General features: G+C 46.4%; 1 long non-coding RNA gene across 2 annotated transcripts; it reads right to left on the minus strand.

Moving 5' to 3' along the window:
- Positions 1-428: 428 nt before the first annotated feature.
- LOC141682892 (uncharacterized) lies at positions 429-3692 on the minus strand. Of its 2 annotated transcripts, XR_012559989.1 has the most exons (5): positions 3422-3692; positions 3013-3273; positions 2582-2752; positions 994-2237; positions 429-764 (listed from the first exon to the last, which is right to left on the minus strand). It is a non-coding gene; the product is annotated as an uncharacterized LOC141682892 (long non-coding RNA). The 2 variants fall into 2 exon arrangements; XR_012559988.1 differs by lacking the exon at positions 2582-2752 and having other exon boundaries at positions 3422-3682.
- Positions 3693-15305: the final 11613 nt, after the last annotated feature.

Raw genomic sequence — 15305 nt, forward strand, 5'->3', positions numbered from 1 at the left:
AGATTAAAAAAATTTAACGGCAACACTTTTCTGATGTTAGTATTTTCGATGTTGTCTTAGGGTTCGAAGGCAACATTTTCTCATTTAGGGCAACACCAAAATTTATGTTGCCAAAAACTGTGATTTTGCAAAAAAAATGGGTCCACACGACATGTAGATTGTCACGTGGACGACCACGTGGCTGGACACATGGCTCTGACACATAGAGAGGTGGGTCCTGCTGACCGGTGGGTTCCACTGACATATGGGACCGCATGACCCCTTGGACTTCCACATCAGCATGTGGGACCCACAGAGCCACATCAACATGTTAGACCAACTTTAAAGGGTGTTTTCAGATTTATTGTAACACTAAAAAATTACTGTTGCAAGAGCACACATGTGTTTAATGTAACACTATTTAACTTAATGTAACAGCAAACAATATCTTAAATAAATAGAAACTGTAACACCTTTTCAATAAATTATGCAATACAGACATTATTTTTGTAGCATTCCTATTAAAAATTGAATCCAACAAACATCCAACTGAACTACAAATATCCAACTATAACTATAAACATAAATTAAGAACATAAAAAACAATCCTCATCTTTGCTGACTAATTTTTGACTAATATTTGCCTTCAACTACTCGATTTTAGATTGTGGACTGGAACGGGAATAAAGGCAAATGCTTTAGCTTGCCTTCCCATCAAGCGGTTCTTTTTTCTGGGAATGACCACATGCATCATTTCCATTTTCCATTTTCTCTTTAATGAAATCCTACAAGAGAAAATGCAAACATTACATATTAACACATAAATTGACAAAACTAATAACCAAAAATTTGCAATAAATTACCTTTTATTAGTTATCCATATACTAATCAACTATCTTCGAATTAAACATATTAAATACAAAACCAACAGTAAGCACATATCAAAAATAACAAAATCAAACAATTCCCAATTCCAAAAAAGCAATCTTTTTCACACCTAACCATCATTGGTACCTGATCAGGTGAGCTAGGAGAAGGATCATGCTGCCTGTGTCGCTGCAATCTCGAATTCGAACCACCAACACCCTGAGAAAGCCAGTCAGCTACACCTGAAATAATATCCAGGCCAAAATTATATCTAAATGCATTGCAATTATAACATTTAAATTTAGGCTACATATACATCTTTTTGAATCTGCTTTTCAGCAATAAAGAACAAACTAAGTAATATTATTGAGCGCATCTGGTAGTAAAGTCATACTGAACAGAGATTTTAACTTTTAAAGCATACACAACAGAGCAAGGATGGTGTGATCCACTTGTTATGCAGTTAGTAAGTTATCGACGCCAGCACAAGCCAATTGACAGCAGCAATGATGATAATACAAATCCATTTTCTACCTTTAAAATCCTAAAACTGATTGTAATATACCTTAAATCTTAAATTGGAATGCTGAGAGAAGTTTAAAATTAGTTGAGATCTGCAGAGCAGATCAATACAATTGCGTAAAATTTATACAAAGCGCTGCTAGGCAAAAAGTACAGATTAATAGTCATTTGCAAATTTCAGCCAGGTAACTTGATTACACAGGTAACACTGAAAACACAATGCAAAAGCATCATTCACTTTGTAACTCACGCATTTCATGTTATCGCAATTTCATGTAATCTTCGCATTAGGCATAATCAATCGATAAGATAAAATAAACGATCAATCATATAACTAACAAATCACAATAACAATTGGATCAAAACAGTGAGTGATATATATATATATACACACACATATGTGTGTGTGTGCTTACAGGTAATGCTGCAGACAAACCAAAAAATTAATTGCAGAAGACTGCAGACTCCTATATATTCAAGTTCAATATATAGGATACCGTAAAAATCTAAAGGCAATAATTTAGACTAAAGGAAAACATAATCTAACAGCAACCGCAAGTCCCAACTTTAAAAAGTAACAGCATCTCCACATGAATGTTTACCTGTCTTGCAACACGTAATGCTCAAATTAACCTCTGTATTTGGTAAATGCACTACTAATATAAAATCAAAAGGCATAAATTCATATACCTATATATGATTACCAGAGAAAATTGATGACAAAGAAGACATTCTAATGCTAAAACTCCAACTATACTTTGACACCTTCCCACTTTATCAACACTGACAACCCACACTCACCCTTGATTGTTCAATTCTTTATATAAATATGTGTGTATGTATTAAATATTCCCCAACCTTCACAGATCCTGCACACACACAGCAGAAAAATCACGTTTGCATTAGTTAAAGATTTCACCAAATCAACAAGATCATGAAAAAACATATTCAACCACTGTTGTAAAAAGTGAAAATTTTACAGCAGAGAAGTGGTCAAACTCAGAAAGCATCAAAATTTAAGCTAGTGAATGCAATACATTCTGAGAAACAAAAAGTTTATAACATGAGGACAGAAAAAACTGCCAGGCCAGGTCTGGACCTTAAATTATCATGAATTTCTTAAAGCTTGAATCGTCAAAATGTAACATTGTACGTCATGACTAGAGTAATGGTAAACTTGAGCACCCAAAAGATTTGAACTGGAAATATATACATGAGGAAAGGGTCTTATGTTTCTAAGATTTGTGAGCAGATCTCCTTTTGAAGTACTTGGTTTTGTAAACTCAGACTACAGAAAATCTTCATGGTTTATATCAGCAACAGGTTCAGGCTTTGAGATCTCTAAAGGAGATTCTTCGCGCCTAAAGCACGAAACTTTCCACCTCTACAAAGTAAACTCAACCCATTAAAGATCAATAAATAAAACGAGACATATGCACATTCGAGAAACAAACTCACACAAAGTTACAATATTTCCCCCGTATTTTTATATTCAACATTCACTAACATCTTTCACCAACTTTAAGAATATCGACTACAAATTCGTACAAATTTATAATCTTTTTCCCTATGGCATTCTACATCCTATGGTAATACAAGAATTCATTTAAATTCATAAAGTTTGAGTCTTTAAGTGTAAATTACCTTAACTGAAGAGCCCTGGTGTTTTGGCTTCAGCTATTAAGTTGATGCCACCCATTTTCTCCATGGCTTTAATCCATCCCAAGCAGCTTCCAAAAGCTATATCAAGGATCCCAATTTTATCTCCTCCAAAATAAGCCTCTCCTTTGCTCCATTTGACAAACGCCTCCTCCAAAAACCCCCCATTCCTTCTTTCAATCGCTCTATCATTGCAACGTTGTCCTCCCCTTGGGCCGATCTAAGCTCCCTCATCACCGGAACTATCTATAAAAGCCATAGTAACACTTCATAAATAGGCTAGAAGCAAATTTTATAATGTACTCAAACAAAATAAGATTTTTTTTTCTTGTAACTAAAAATCTATGTAAGTTTGTCATCGGACACATATTAGTTTTCAACTTGAAAAATGTACCTCGTCATCAAAATAGGCAGCCCAGAATTGAGCAACAGCACTATCGTAAGCATCAGAAGGGAGAAGAGTGTGACCATTACCAGTCCAGGTTTCGTCGATGTACTGAAGAATGACAGAAAAAATGATAAAAATAGCAGATTTTTGAAAAAATTTAACAAAAATAGTCATTCTGAAAAAAGTGGCCAATTTTGGCCGATTAAATACTCAACTGTAAGATGAGTATCCCAATTTGTATAAGATACTCCACTGGTAGTTGGGTATTTCATATATGGGATACTCCACTGCCAGTTGTGTATCTTATATAGAGTGGATACTCCACTGACAGGGTATCCCATCGGCCAAAATTGGCCAACTTTTCAGAAATTGGTTATTTTTGTAAATTTTGTGTAAAAATTGGCTAAATTTGTCCATCACCCAGCATGACAAGGGACTCGCAAATGCATTTATCGCCATGGATTAAAACAGGCACTTTCTAATTAACAGGGTTAGATCTAAGGAGAAGTTCACTTTTGGAGCTTAAGTTGTCCTCAATGAACTCAAAATCAATGGATTTGAGATTAAGATGATGACTGTTATAGGGAGAATTTCGTATAACAATGTTGTGGAGGTTAATGGGCGGAACAAAGATCAAGGACGGTGTTCGAGGGCGGAGGAAGGTTGTTTGGTGGTGGCTGAGCTTGTATGTGGACTCCTTAAGAAAGAATAGGGTTTGTTATTCTCTATCAAGTGTCGACCCCTGTCCCATACAAGTGCCTACGTACCCTATTTATAGGGATCAAGCCTTACGTAGTTCTTGGGGAACAAGTCACGTAGGCTAGGGTTAGGACTCTTCAGCCCGTGCAGCCCAAGCCCACGATAAAATCAGGCCTTCAGCCAATTAGTCACGTAAATCTCGATCGGCTCCACACGCTTCCTACAATCTCGCGGCATCTCCGCAATCCTTCCCATGATTGTAGGAACAACCCGTGTCGACCCCGAAATCTACGAGCAACTCAGTCATCTATGAGTCACTTTCCATGTTGCACACAAAGTCTTTCGATGCGGCCCGACCTGGTCACCTCGGCCCGCACCGCCTTCAAATAATAAATATAATGTTACCACTGTTCCTATAAGATGTGGGCTCATGAGCTCAGCCCGCGTGTGGGCAGCTAAGCCCACCTCGCATGAAGGCACCTGAGCCCACCTCGCGTGGGCACAACCGAGCTCAGCTCGCATATGAGAGCCCAAATGACAAATGTGAGCTCACCTTACATGTGTGAGCCCAGCTCGCATGTCCTCACTTGAGCCCAGCTCGCATGTTTGAGCCCAGCTCTCATGTCATGAGCCCAGCTCGCATGTAAACTCAGCTCGCATGTTACGAGCCCAGCCCGTATGTGAACCCAGCTCGTATGTTACGAGCCCAGCCCGTATGTGAACCCAGCTCGCATGTTACGAGCCCAGCCCGCATGTGCTGGCCCAAGTCATATAAATCCATGGTTCTAGCCCACACACAAGAGTCCAGCTATTTAGTGCACCCACAGGGACCTGTTTAGGGCCCATGGCCGAAAGCGGGCATAACAACTACCCCCCAAAATTCCTGGTCGCATCTTGAGGCTAGGTATTTTCTAATCTTTTTATGGCCTCGCAAGTGTGAGCCCACCAGGCCGCACCAAGCCGCCTCGCGTGTCTCGCCTCGCATGCCTTTCATCTTTGCATTCATTTTGACAGCCGTTGGACAGCTGGCGTGGGGATTCGTGTCATCTTATGAGATGACGACACGTGTCGCCTCCTCCTTTCTCTCTCCTATCTCCTATAAATATGTGAGATTTCAATTCATTTCTCACATTTCCAAGAACACTTCCTGAATTGCTGCTCAACTTGCTCAAGGATCTACCACGGCGAAGATTATCATTTCAACAAGAACCGTCTACCGGCGGCGATATTCTCCGGGACCAGATTCATCAGGATCTTCATACACCTCTCCCACAGGTACTCTTCGATTCGAGCCCGTTTTTTATTCATGCTTTATTCACGCACACTATGCGAGCACACACCCCCTGTTCGATGCGAGTTCACACACAACCACAACGCGCGATGCGAGTCCTTTTGCTCGTTTAGATACTTAGGTGCGATCCCGTGTGAGATGTGAGGACACTTAGGTGCGATCCCATACTTGTTTTTTTTTTTTGTTTTCTTTTTAGGGCCACACACTAATTTTCACCATCTTTTACAGATGTCGAGTGCGTCTTCAGCCCGCTCCTATGGATCATCTCGCTCTTCCTCGAGCCCGGCTCGCACCTCTGCTAGCCCGGCTTGCTCTTCAGCTACTCCATCTCCATTAAACCAATACCCTCCTGAGCAGCGAGGCTCCAAGGACTTCCAACGCGAGCTGACCTCTCTTTCTGGTCGTCTTAGCCAACCTATCTCTCCCGGCTCAGCTATCACCCCTCAAGGGGCTTTGAACATTGCCAGAGTTGAGAACTCGATGCGAGCGGCTGGATCCGGCTCGCTTGATATTCACCTCGACCCGAACCCTGAGGATTTTACCAGGGAGAAGAATATATATAATTGGAGAAATAGGCCCGTGGACCTCTCTCATATTCCAGCCTCCCTTGGGGTAGAAGAGCTGCTAAACCGCGAGCCTGCTCTCTTGGATAAAGACCGAGCCGAGGAGATTTTAAGATAAATGGCTGAAGAGAGGGCAGCCCGTCTGAGGCAAGCAGCAGCTAACCACCTCGACCCCATTCACCTTGACTCAGAATCAACTGACAGCGACCTGGGGAGTGCATACTATGACACCAGGAAGAAAGGAAAAGAGCCTGTAGCTGCTGAATATCCCATCCTGGGACTCGAGGGTGAAGAGGACGGCTCACATTGGTCCTATGACTCTCCTCAGAGTGAGGAGGTGGCAGATGTTACAAGTCAGTACAAGATTTGTAACTATAATTATGCCCCCGCGGCCTCTCCTGAGCCTTATGTGCCTCCTGCCCAGCCCGAGCTCGAGGGTGAGATTGTTTTCAAAAGGCAGATCATTCCTGATGGGGAGGAAAGCTCAACTGCAAACGAGGAGGTTAAGGTGCTCGCTTGCCGCGACCTACCTACCTCGCTGACTCAGAAACATCTGGCCGAGCACATTGAGCAGTTTTAGCTCGAGGGCCATATTGTCTTGCCCCTACCTCATATGAGATGCTATAGATTCAATCACTCGGAGAATGGAGGCAGGGTGCCTCGCATGGTCTTATCCACCTTCCTATTAAGGCTGGGAATCTCCTCTCCTCTTCATCCCTTCATCAAAGATGTTTGCGAGTACTTCCAGCTCGCACCCCTTCAGATCAATCCAAACGGATACCGGGCCGCCCTCGCATTGTACATCATGTACCACAAATGCGGGTACCCTTCTCTAACTGCGAGACAGCTGGGTTACTTCCTCCATTTGAAGCATTCTCCTAACGACTTTGGGTATTTCTACTTCTCTGTCTGGCCGTGCTTCAACAAGAAGAACCTCATCCACAACGGGCCGAGCAACTCAGGGAAGTGGAAAAGCCCTTACTTCTATATCCACGAGGTGCCTCGAGTCCAGACTTATTTTTATTATAATCCATGTAAGTTTTCTCCTGCCCGCTCTCGTCTCTTCTACCATAGCTCTTTCCTTTTAACAAGAATTTCTTTTATCTCCAGCCACCCCGCCTCGCACTGTCCTTGTGGGACAGGAAAAGATAAACGCGGACAGTCTTCTAAACCTTCCTAAGGCGGACCGGGACATCCGAAAACTCATAACGACCTCCAATCTGGTCGCATGTGGGTTTTTGAAGGAAGGAGTGAGGCTGACTCCTCAGAAGAAATCTAGGAAGAGATCCAGAAAGGGTAAGAATATCGGGCCCGCACGTCCGGGCCTGGCTGCTCGCATGCGCGAGCTCGTGTGCTCACTTTTCCTGCATGCATCTTGTTTAACATCGCACTTTAATTCTCCGTATTTTTCACCTGCTCGCATTACTTCTTTCCTTTGCATCTTGCTGTGACTAATCTATTGCTTTGTTGTTTTCTTTTTCAGAAATGGCCATCTCCCCTATCCCCTTCATGGAAGAGGCTGAGCAGGCTGCGGCCTCGGGCCCAGTTCAGCCCGCAGCTGCGAGCACAAGGGCTCGATCTCAGGCCAATCCTCCGGCCCGCATGACTACTCTCTCCGAGCATCTCAAGGATTCAGGGCCCTCTCCTCGACTAAAGAGGCATAGAGGTAAAGAAGGAAAAACTGGCGAGCCTGAGCCAAAGAAAGCTGCTCCCTCTGATGCTCCTCTTCCCTCTTCTTCTTCTGCCAATGCGGTTGCGACCACATTCGGCCGGCTCGCCCAGGGTCACATCAGCGAGCAGGATTTAAAGGATTGGTCTTCTTCTGCTCTCGAGGTTAACCAGGATGCACTCTCCCGAGCCGCGGCCGAAGTATACTATCGTTAGTTATCTAAGGCTCGAGAGATGCGAGCCCTCAGCCAGACCAACACAAAGCTCGAGGCTAAAGTCAAGTCCCTTCAGAGTAAGGTCGCTGAGCACGGGCAAGAGAAAGTTACGCTGGTGAACAACTATAATCAGAAGATAGTTAACCTGAACGCTGCTCATGACAAGGCCCTAAGGGAGCAGAAGGAGGCTCATGACCTGGCTGCTGAGGCATATAAGAAGGAGAAGGATTCCCTCGAGGAGAGGGTGCTCGAGCTGGAGGGATCAGTCTCTGCCCTGACCGAGGGCCGTGAGGCCGCCCTCGCTGATGCTAGGAACCTGGGGGCCAGGAATTTCATGAAAGTCTTTATGAAGAAGGTTCCTGACTTCGATTGGGCGGCTCTGGGTGCGAGCACAGCGAGGCATGCTGACAAGTTGAAGCTGGAGATGGAGAGGGATGCCCAAATTGCTGAGGAGGCTCGGCTCGCGGCCGAGAAGGCCCAGGTCGCTGGTGAAAATCGTGAGGGAGCAGAGGCTGATAACCCTTAATGTAATTTTGATTAGAACTAGACTTTTGACTGGGTAAGCGGGCACCCCTCTTGCCTCGCACTTGTATTTGAAATATTCTGCCTCGGGGCATAACTTATTTAACTTTTGTTTGTATAAAATGTCTAAGTTTTTTGTGCCCGCGTATGTCTTTACGGTGCTAGCTGTTTTTTTTACCATGCTTCTACTGACCAAAAAGTAATCATAACTCTGGCCGCTTATGGCGAGCGTTACCCCTTCACTGCGAGCCCAATTTATTCAGCTCGTGTCATTTGTTTAATCAAACAACCATTAAAAGAGAATGCCAAGTGGAACAAGCCCGCATCGACTCGCAGGTGTTGTAGGTGTGCTCGTACTAGGAGCTCGCATGTGTCTTCTCCTCGCATCATGCGACTTTGAGTATGTTTGATGGAGGGCTGGGCCCCCTGGGTCGCATTTATGGTTTTGAGGGCCAGGGTATGAGCTCGCATCGCGGGCCTATATCTCTATCCACATCTTTTATCTACTATGTGTTCGTATTTGTCTAAGCGGGCCGTGGCCCGGCTCGTTTCATGTTCTTGGCATCAAGCGGGTCGGGGCCCAACTTGATTTAACATGTTAATAAAACAACTGTTCTGTCCTCGCATGGGTTCCCAAGGATGGGGTCCCCTGCTGGGTATTTAATCTATTAACAGAAGTTAAAATATCAAGTGCACAAATAGAGATCAATCGTTTATTCATAGATAATGGGAAGTGAAAGGAATACATGCTTGTGGTCTCAGGGAGGCACCTATATGGCACTACCCCCCGAGACTTAGGAATATTTGAAGATAATACTAAGTCTGAAAAGAATAATATTACTGATAATACTTGCGAAGGTGTTCCGCGTTCCAGGCTCTTGGGATCAACTTGTCTTGCATATCATTGAGGTGGTAGGTTCCCTCCCAGAGCACCGATTTTATCTTGTAAGGGCCTTCCCAATTTGCTCCCAAGACTCCGTGACTCACCACCTTGGTATTTGGCATGACCCGGCGCAGAACTAAATCTCCCACCTTGAAAGTTCGGGCTCGAACCTTACTGTTGTAATGCCTAGCTGTCCTCTGCTGATATGCCGCAATCCTGATCTGAGCCTCTTCTCGAGTTTCTTCGATCATATCCAAATAGAGCCGATGATTGACCTCGTTTGCCTCTGAGTCATAGTTGTCCCTTCGAAAAGATCCTGCTCCCACTTCAACGGGCACCATAGCTTCACACCCATACACCAGAGAGAAAGGGGTCTCTCCAGTTGTGGTTCGGGGTGTAGTGTTGTAAGACCATAGGACCTGGGCGAGTTCTTCTGGCCATGCTCCTTTCTTCTCTTCAAGCTTTGCCTTTAAGGTATGCTTAATGATTTTATTAACAGCCTCTGTCTGCCCGTTACTCTGGGGGTGGCAGACTGCGCTAAAGCTCTTCTGAATCCCCAACTGCTCACAAAACTCTCGCATCTCCTTGCTATCAAATTGTTTCCCATTGTCAGATATCAGCTTGTAAGGGATGCCATAGCGACATACAATATCCCTGTATACAAACTCCCTGAGCTTTCTTGCTGTGATAGTGGCTAGGGGCTCGGCATCTGCCCACTTAGTGAAATAGTCTACCGCAACTACCGCATACTTGACGCCTCCCCTGGCCTTCGGGAGTTCCCCAATCAGATCAATTCCCCACATGGAGAAGGGCCAGGGGCTCATGAGGGATGTGAGAGAGGCCACGGGGTTGTTGTAATAATTGGCATATCGCTGACACTTATCACAAGCTCGGGAGAATTCAAAGGCGTCTTTTTTCAGCGTTGGCCAGTAGTAGCCTTGACGGAGGATTTTCTGAGCTAGAGAGCTACCCCCCGAGTGATTGCCACAAATACCCTCGTGTACTTCCCTTAGGATGTAGTTGCATTCCTCCCCATGTATGCATTTGAGAAGAGGAACACTGAACCCTCTTCTGTATAGAATCTCGTCGTATATCACATAACGGGCTGCTTTGTATTTTATTCTCCTTGTCCTCGTTCTTTTCGTCCGGAAGTGAACCTTCTCTTATGTATGCTAGAATAGATGTCATCCACGTGGGGCCGAGCTCATTATTGAGGCTGCCCACCTCGTGCTTGGGCACACTAGGTTGCCTCTGTATATCAAGGGGCACGGTCCCTAGCAAAGTGCTCTCGCGGCGTGAGCCGAGCTTAGCTAGCTCGTCCGCGCCTTCATTCTGCCCACGCGGGATTAGTTCCAGCCTCACCTCGTTGAATCTTGCGATTATCCTCTGTGCGCACTTCAGGTAAAGCTCTGTTCTCGGCCCCTTAGCTTGATACCCCCCATTTATCTGATAGACCACAATCATGGAGTCACTAAACACATTCAAATTCTCGACCTTCATTTCCAAAGCTAGCTTGAGACCGTTGATCAGGGCCTCATACTCAGCATCATTGTTGGTTGCATGAAAGGCCAGATGGGTCGCATGTCTGATTTTGTGAGCCTCTGGGCTGATTAGCTCGATTCCAGCTCCTGCTCCATCACCGTTAGAGGCACCATCCACATATAGGCTCCACCATGGGGCACTATTTTGTCTTTCCAGTCCAACTTCTTCTGTGCTAGGTATAACAATAAGGGCTCCCGGCTCCACTTCTTGATGTGGGGGAAATTCTAGCACAAAATCGGCCAGGGCTTGGCCTTTGATCGCAGTCCTTGGCTTATAATCCACCTCGAATTGGCCGAGCTCAACCGTCCACTTCAACATTCGACCAGAAGATTCTGGTCTATGCATCACTTGTCTGAGGGGGTAGGAGGTTCGCACTTCTATCTTATGTGCCTGAAAATAGGGCCTGAGTTTTCGGGAGGCCAGAATCAGAGCATACGCTAGCTTTTCGAGGCTTGTGTATCGAGTCTCGGCATCGGCATCGGCTAGCCTTTTACTCACATAATATACCGGGAGCTGGACACCATCCTCCTCTCGGACTAATACTGCACTTATTGCAAAGTCGGAGACGGCCAAGTATAGGATCAAAGTTTCTCCTGCTTTTGGGTTGGACAACATGGGAGGGCTACTGAGATGCTTCTTTATGTTCTGAAAGGCTTCCTCACATTCTTCGGTCCACTTAAAGTTCCTCCCCACTCCTTTGATTGCTTTGAAGAACTCTTGGCATTTATCGGAGGATTTTGAGACGAAGCGGTTTAAGGCAGCTACTCGTCCCGTTAAGCTTTGAACATCCTTCACCCGTCGAGGGGATCTCATCTCGAGTAGGGCTTGTATCTTGGCTGGGTTGGCCTCAATGCCTCTATGGTTGACAATAAATCCCAAAAACTTCCCCGATTCAACCCCAAACACGCATTTCTGGGGGTTGAGTTTCATTCTGTACTCCCTTAGGATCTGGAACATTTTTGCCAGGTGGCGGATATGATCCCTCGCTTCTTTCGATTTCACCAGCATGTCGTCTACATAGGCCTCCATAGTCTTCCCCAATTGATGTTTGAACATCTTATTCACCAGCCTCTGATAGGTTGCCCCCGCATTAAGGAGCCCGAAGGGCATCCCGATGTAACAGTAAAGGCCCCGATCAGTAATAAAGGAGGTGTGCTCCTGATCTGGCCCATACATGGGGATTTGGTTATATCCCGAATAAGCATCCATAAAACTAAGCAGCGCGTGCCCAGCCGTGGAATCAACCAGCTGGTCGATTCGGGGTAGAGGAAAGCTGTCCTTCGGGCAAGCTTTGTTCAGGTCGGTGAAGTCTACACATGTCCTCCACTTGCCATTGGGCTTCTTGACAAGCACAGGGTTGGCCAGCCACACGGGGTAGAAGGCTTCTCTCACAAGTCCTGCCTCCATTAATCTATCCACTTCTTCTCTGAGGGCCTCTGCCCTCTCTCCACTAATCGGCCGTCTCTTTTGCCTAACCCCCTTCTTTTTCGGGTCCAAGTTGAGCCGGTGGCACATGACATTTGGGTCAATCCCTATCATATCGGAGTGTGACCATGCAAAGACATCTAAATTCTCCCTTAGGAAGTGGGCTAGATCCTCTCTCAAGTCAGGACTTAGGTTAGAGCCTATTCTAAGTACCTTGGAGGGATCATTTGAGTCTACCAAGATCGGGATTGTGTCCTCTGCGGCCCCGGCCCTCTCGACCATTGAGGGCATTCTCGGGTCTAGATCTGCTTGAGCCTCGCTAGTTTTTTCCATTTCCGTGATTGCCAAACCTTCCGCATCCTTGAGCTCGGTTTGGTGAGCTTGGGTCGGGTTTATCAAGTGTTCAGAGGTCGCAGTTACAGTTCGAGTGATTCCGTCGGGTGGGTCCATAGTGATTGTTGTTTCTTTGTGTGCCCACTTCCCTCTCCTAAGTGTTGCAGTGATTTGTTCTGGGCTCTCTTCTTCATCACTTGCTTCCTCTACAATCCCCTCTTGTATCAATATGATGGGCTGAGATGCTTCCATTAGTAAGGCCCCTGGGCGTGGTTCCACATGAATTCCCATGTGCTCGAAGTAGTTCTCGGGCAACTCCTCAATTGAAATCAAATTACAAGTCTCGTGGCCCTCAGAACGTATTCTTTTCCTGCCCTCTGCCTCTTCCATGGGGATGTCGCACTCACCTGCTTCAGCTATCTCCCTTGAGGCATTTCTTGACTCGGCCGCTTTAAGTGCCTGGTTGTAGCAGACCCTGGATTCGTATTGACAGCTCTTCAAGATGCCTACCCCCGTGGGGGTTGGGAATTTTATCGTCATATGATGGATCGAGGTCACCATCCTCATTGCCCTCATAAGGGGTCTGCCCACTATAACATTGTAGGCACAAGGCTGGTCTACGACTGTAAACATAGCAATCTGGGTGGCCACATGAGGCTCCTCTCCTATGGTCACCGGGAGCCGAATTGTCCCTTTCACTCCGATCGAGTCTCCCGTGAACCCGTACAGGTGCCCACCTGTTGAGGTTAATTCTCTATCCAATAATCCCAGTTTTTTGTAGGCATCATAAGTCAAAACATCAGCCGAGCTCCCGGTGTCCACCATTGCTCGGTGAACATTCACCGTCCCAATCTTCATTTTTATGACTAGGGCATCGGTATGAGGGTAATGCACCCATTTTGCATCATTCTCTTTAAACACGATATCATCGACCTCCCTTTCAAAGAGCTCCGGGGGCCTTTGGCTTAGATGGTTGACGTTGGTGAGCGGCTTGTCCTTTGCTTCCCGGGCATATCTGTCCATCGCCTTCCGGCTGTCTCCACCAATGTGAGACCCGCCTAGAATAATATGAATACTACCAGCCCGAGGGACCCTTTCTTTGTCTTCTGGGGGTGGAGGAGGGACGGTATGATAATCCGTCCTGTGTCTTCGAACCTCCTTGACAACCCACTCCGTAAGCTTCCCTTGTCTAATCAAAGTCTCGATCACATCCTTTAGTTGTCTACAATCAGCTGTATCGTGTCCGGTGGCCTCATGGTATGCACAATACTTCGAAGTGTCTCTTTTATTGTAGTCTGTGAGAGGAGTTGCCTTCCTGAATACCCCCTTCCCCACATATGTAGCATATATGTGGTCGATAGAGGCTACCAGAGGGGTGTGTGTCTGCCATTTGCTTGTATAAGGCCTTCCCGAATCTTTAGTGGTCTCTTTGCCACGGGCAGACTTTTTCGGGCTCGAACTACGCCGATATGTCTTCCTCCTTTCGTCAGGGCTTGAGGATCGGTCCCTCTTGTCTCGATAGCTTTCGCTGATTTTCAGCTCTCTCATCGATTTCTCTACCCTCTTGAAGGGTTCGGCTTGCTCATAGAACTCGGCCAAGGTCCTCGGCTCACTCGCTTGGAGGCTCTTCCAAAATTTCGATCCTTCTTTCAGCCCTGCTATCAAGAAATTTTTGATGGTCTCCTCACTGGCTCCTCTCACCTTGGGGACCTCGGCGTTGAACCGACGAAAGTATTCTGCCAAGGGCTCCTCCTCCCTTTGCTTGATGTTGGCTAACGTGGCCACAGGAGGCGAATAGTGGAGGGTCGACTGAAATTGTCTGACGAACAAGTCCTCCAATTGCCTCCACGTTCTTATGCTAGCCGGTCCCAACTTGGAGAACCATTGTTGGGCACTACCTCTGAGTGATGCCGCGAAGAGTCTGCAACGGGTCATCTCCGGCACCTGATAGACTTCCATCTCAGTGTTAAATTGAATAAGGTACTCCGCCGGGTCGGCTTCGCCGTTGAATAGAAGGTCGGGGTTGTGCCTAAACACCCGAGGTAGGGGGGATGATTGGATAGCAGCCGTAAATGGAGAGGGGGCAGCCGAAGCAGGGGGCCCTCTCTTCTCTTGCTCCATCTCATCTAAGATCCTTCTTAGGTCCCTTACTCTAACAACTTCTCCTTCTCTGTCACCTCCCGCATTACTCGAATGATGTGAGCCCTGAGGTCGTTCGCGGCGTCCCCCTCCTCCAGCTCGGTCCTGCGACTCCTCTTCATGGTTGTATCTGCGTCTATGTCGCTCCTCCCTCCTGGGTGAGGTGTGTTGACGTCTTTCCGGAGGGGTCGTTGCCCGTTCCCTTTTCGAGCCTCTTTTATCCACGGGCTCTTTCTCTTCTCTCTCCTTCTTACAATTCTCCAATTTGAGCCTGAGGTCATGTTCGCTTAGTTTTCTACCCACTCGGTCTAGCACGCTAGTTGACCTTGCCTCAGATGAAGCTGGCTTCGGCCCCGATCTCGTAGAGATCTGGCTGCCCCGCTCATCATGGCCTCGGGGTATATCTTCCTTTTCGCGTGATGTTTCTTTCTTCTGTTTGGTCTCGGTTGCCACGTCATCAAAATCGTGGATCAGCTTCTTCTGAGGGCCTTTGCCCTTCCAGCTACGCTGTGAGACCTTGAGGCGGCGCGCCTTACGCTTGGCGTTCCGGACCGAGCTTCTTTCTACCTTTGACATTCGGGCGTTGATCTGATTCATCTGATCGGCCAGC

The sequence above is a fragment of the Apium graveolens genome, chromosome 9, assembly GCF_009905375.1.
Source record: "Apium graveolens cultivar Ventura chromosome 9, ASM990537v1, whole genome shotgun sequence".
NCBI lineage: Eukaryota > Viridiplantae > Streptophyta > Magnoliopsida > Apiales > Apiaceae > Apium > Apium graveolens.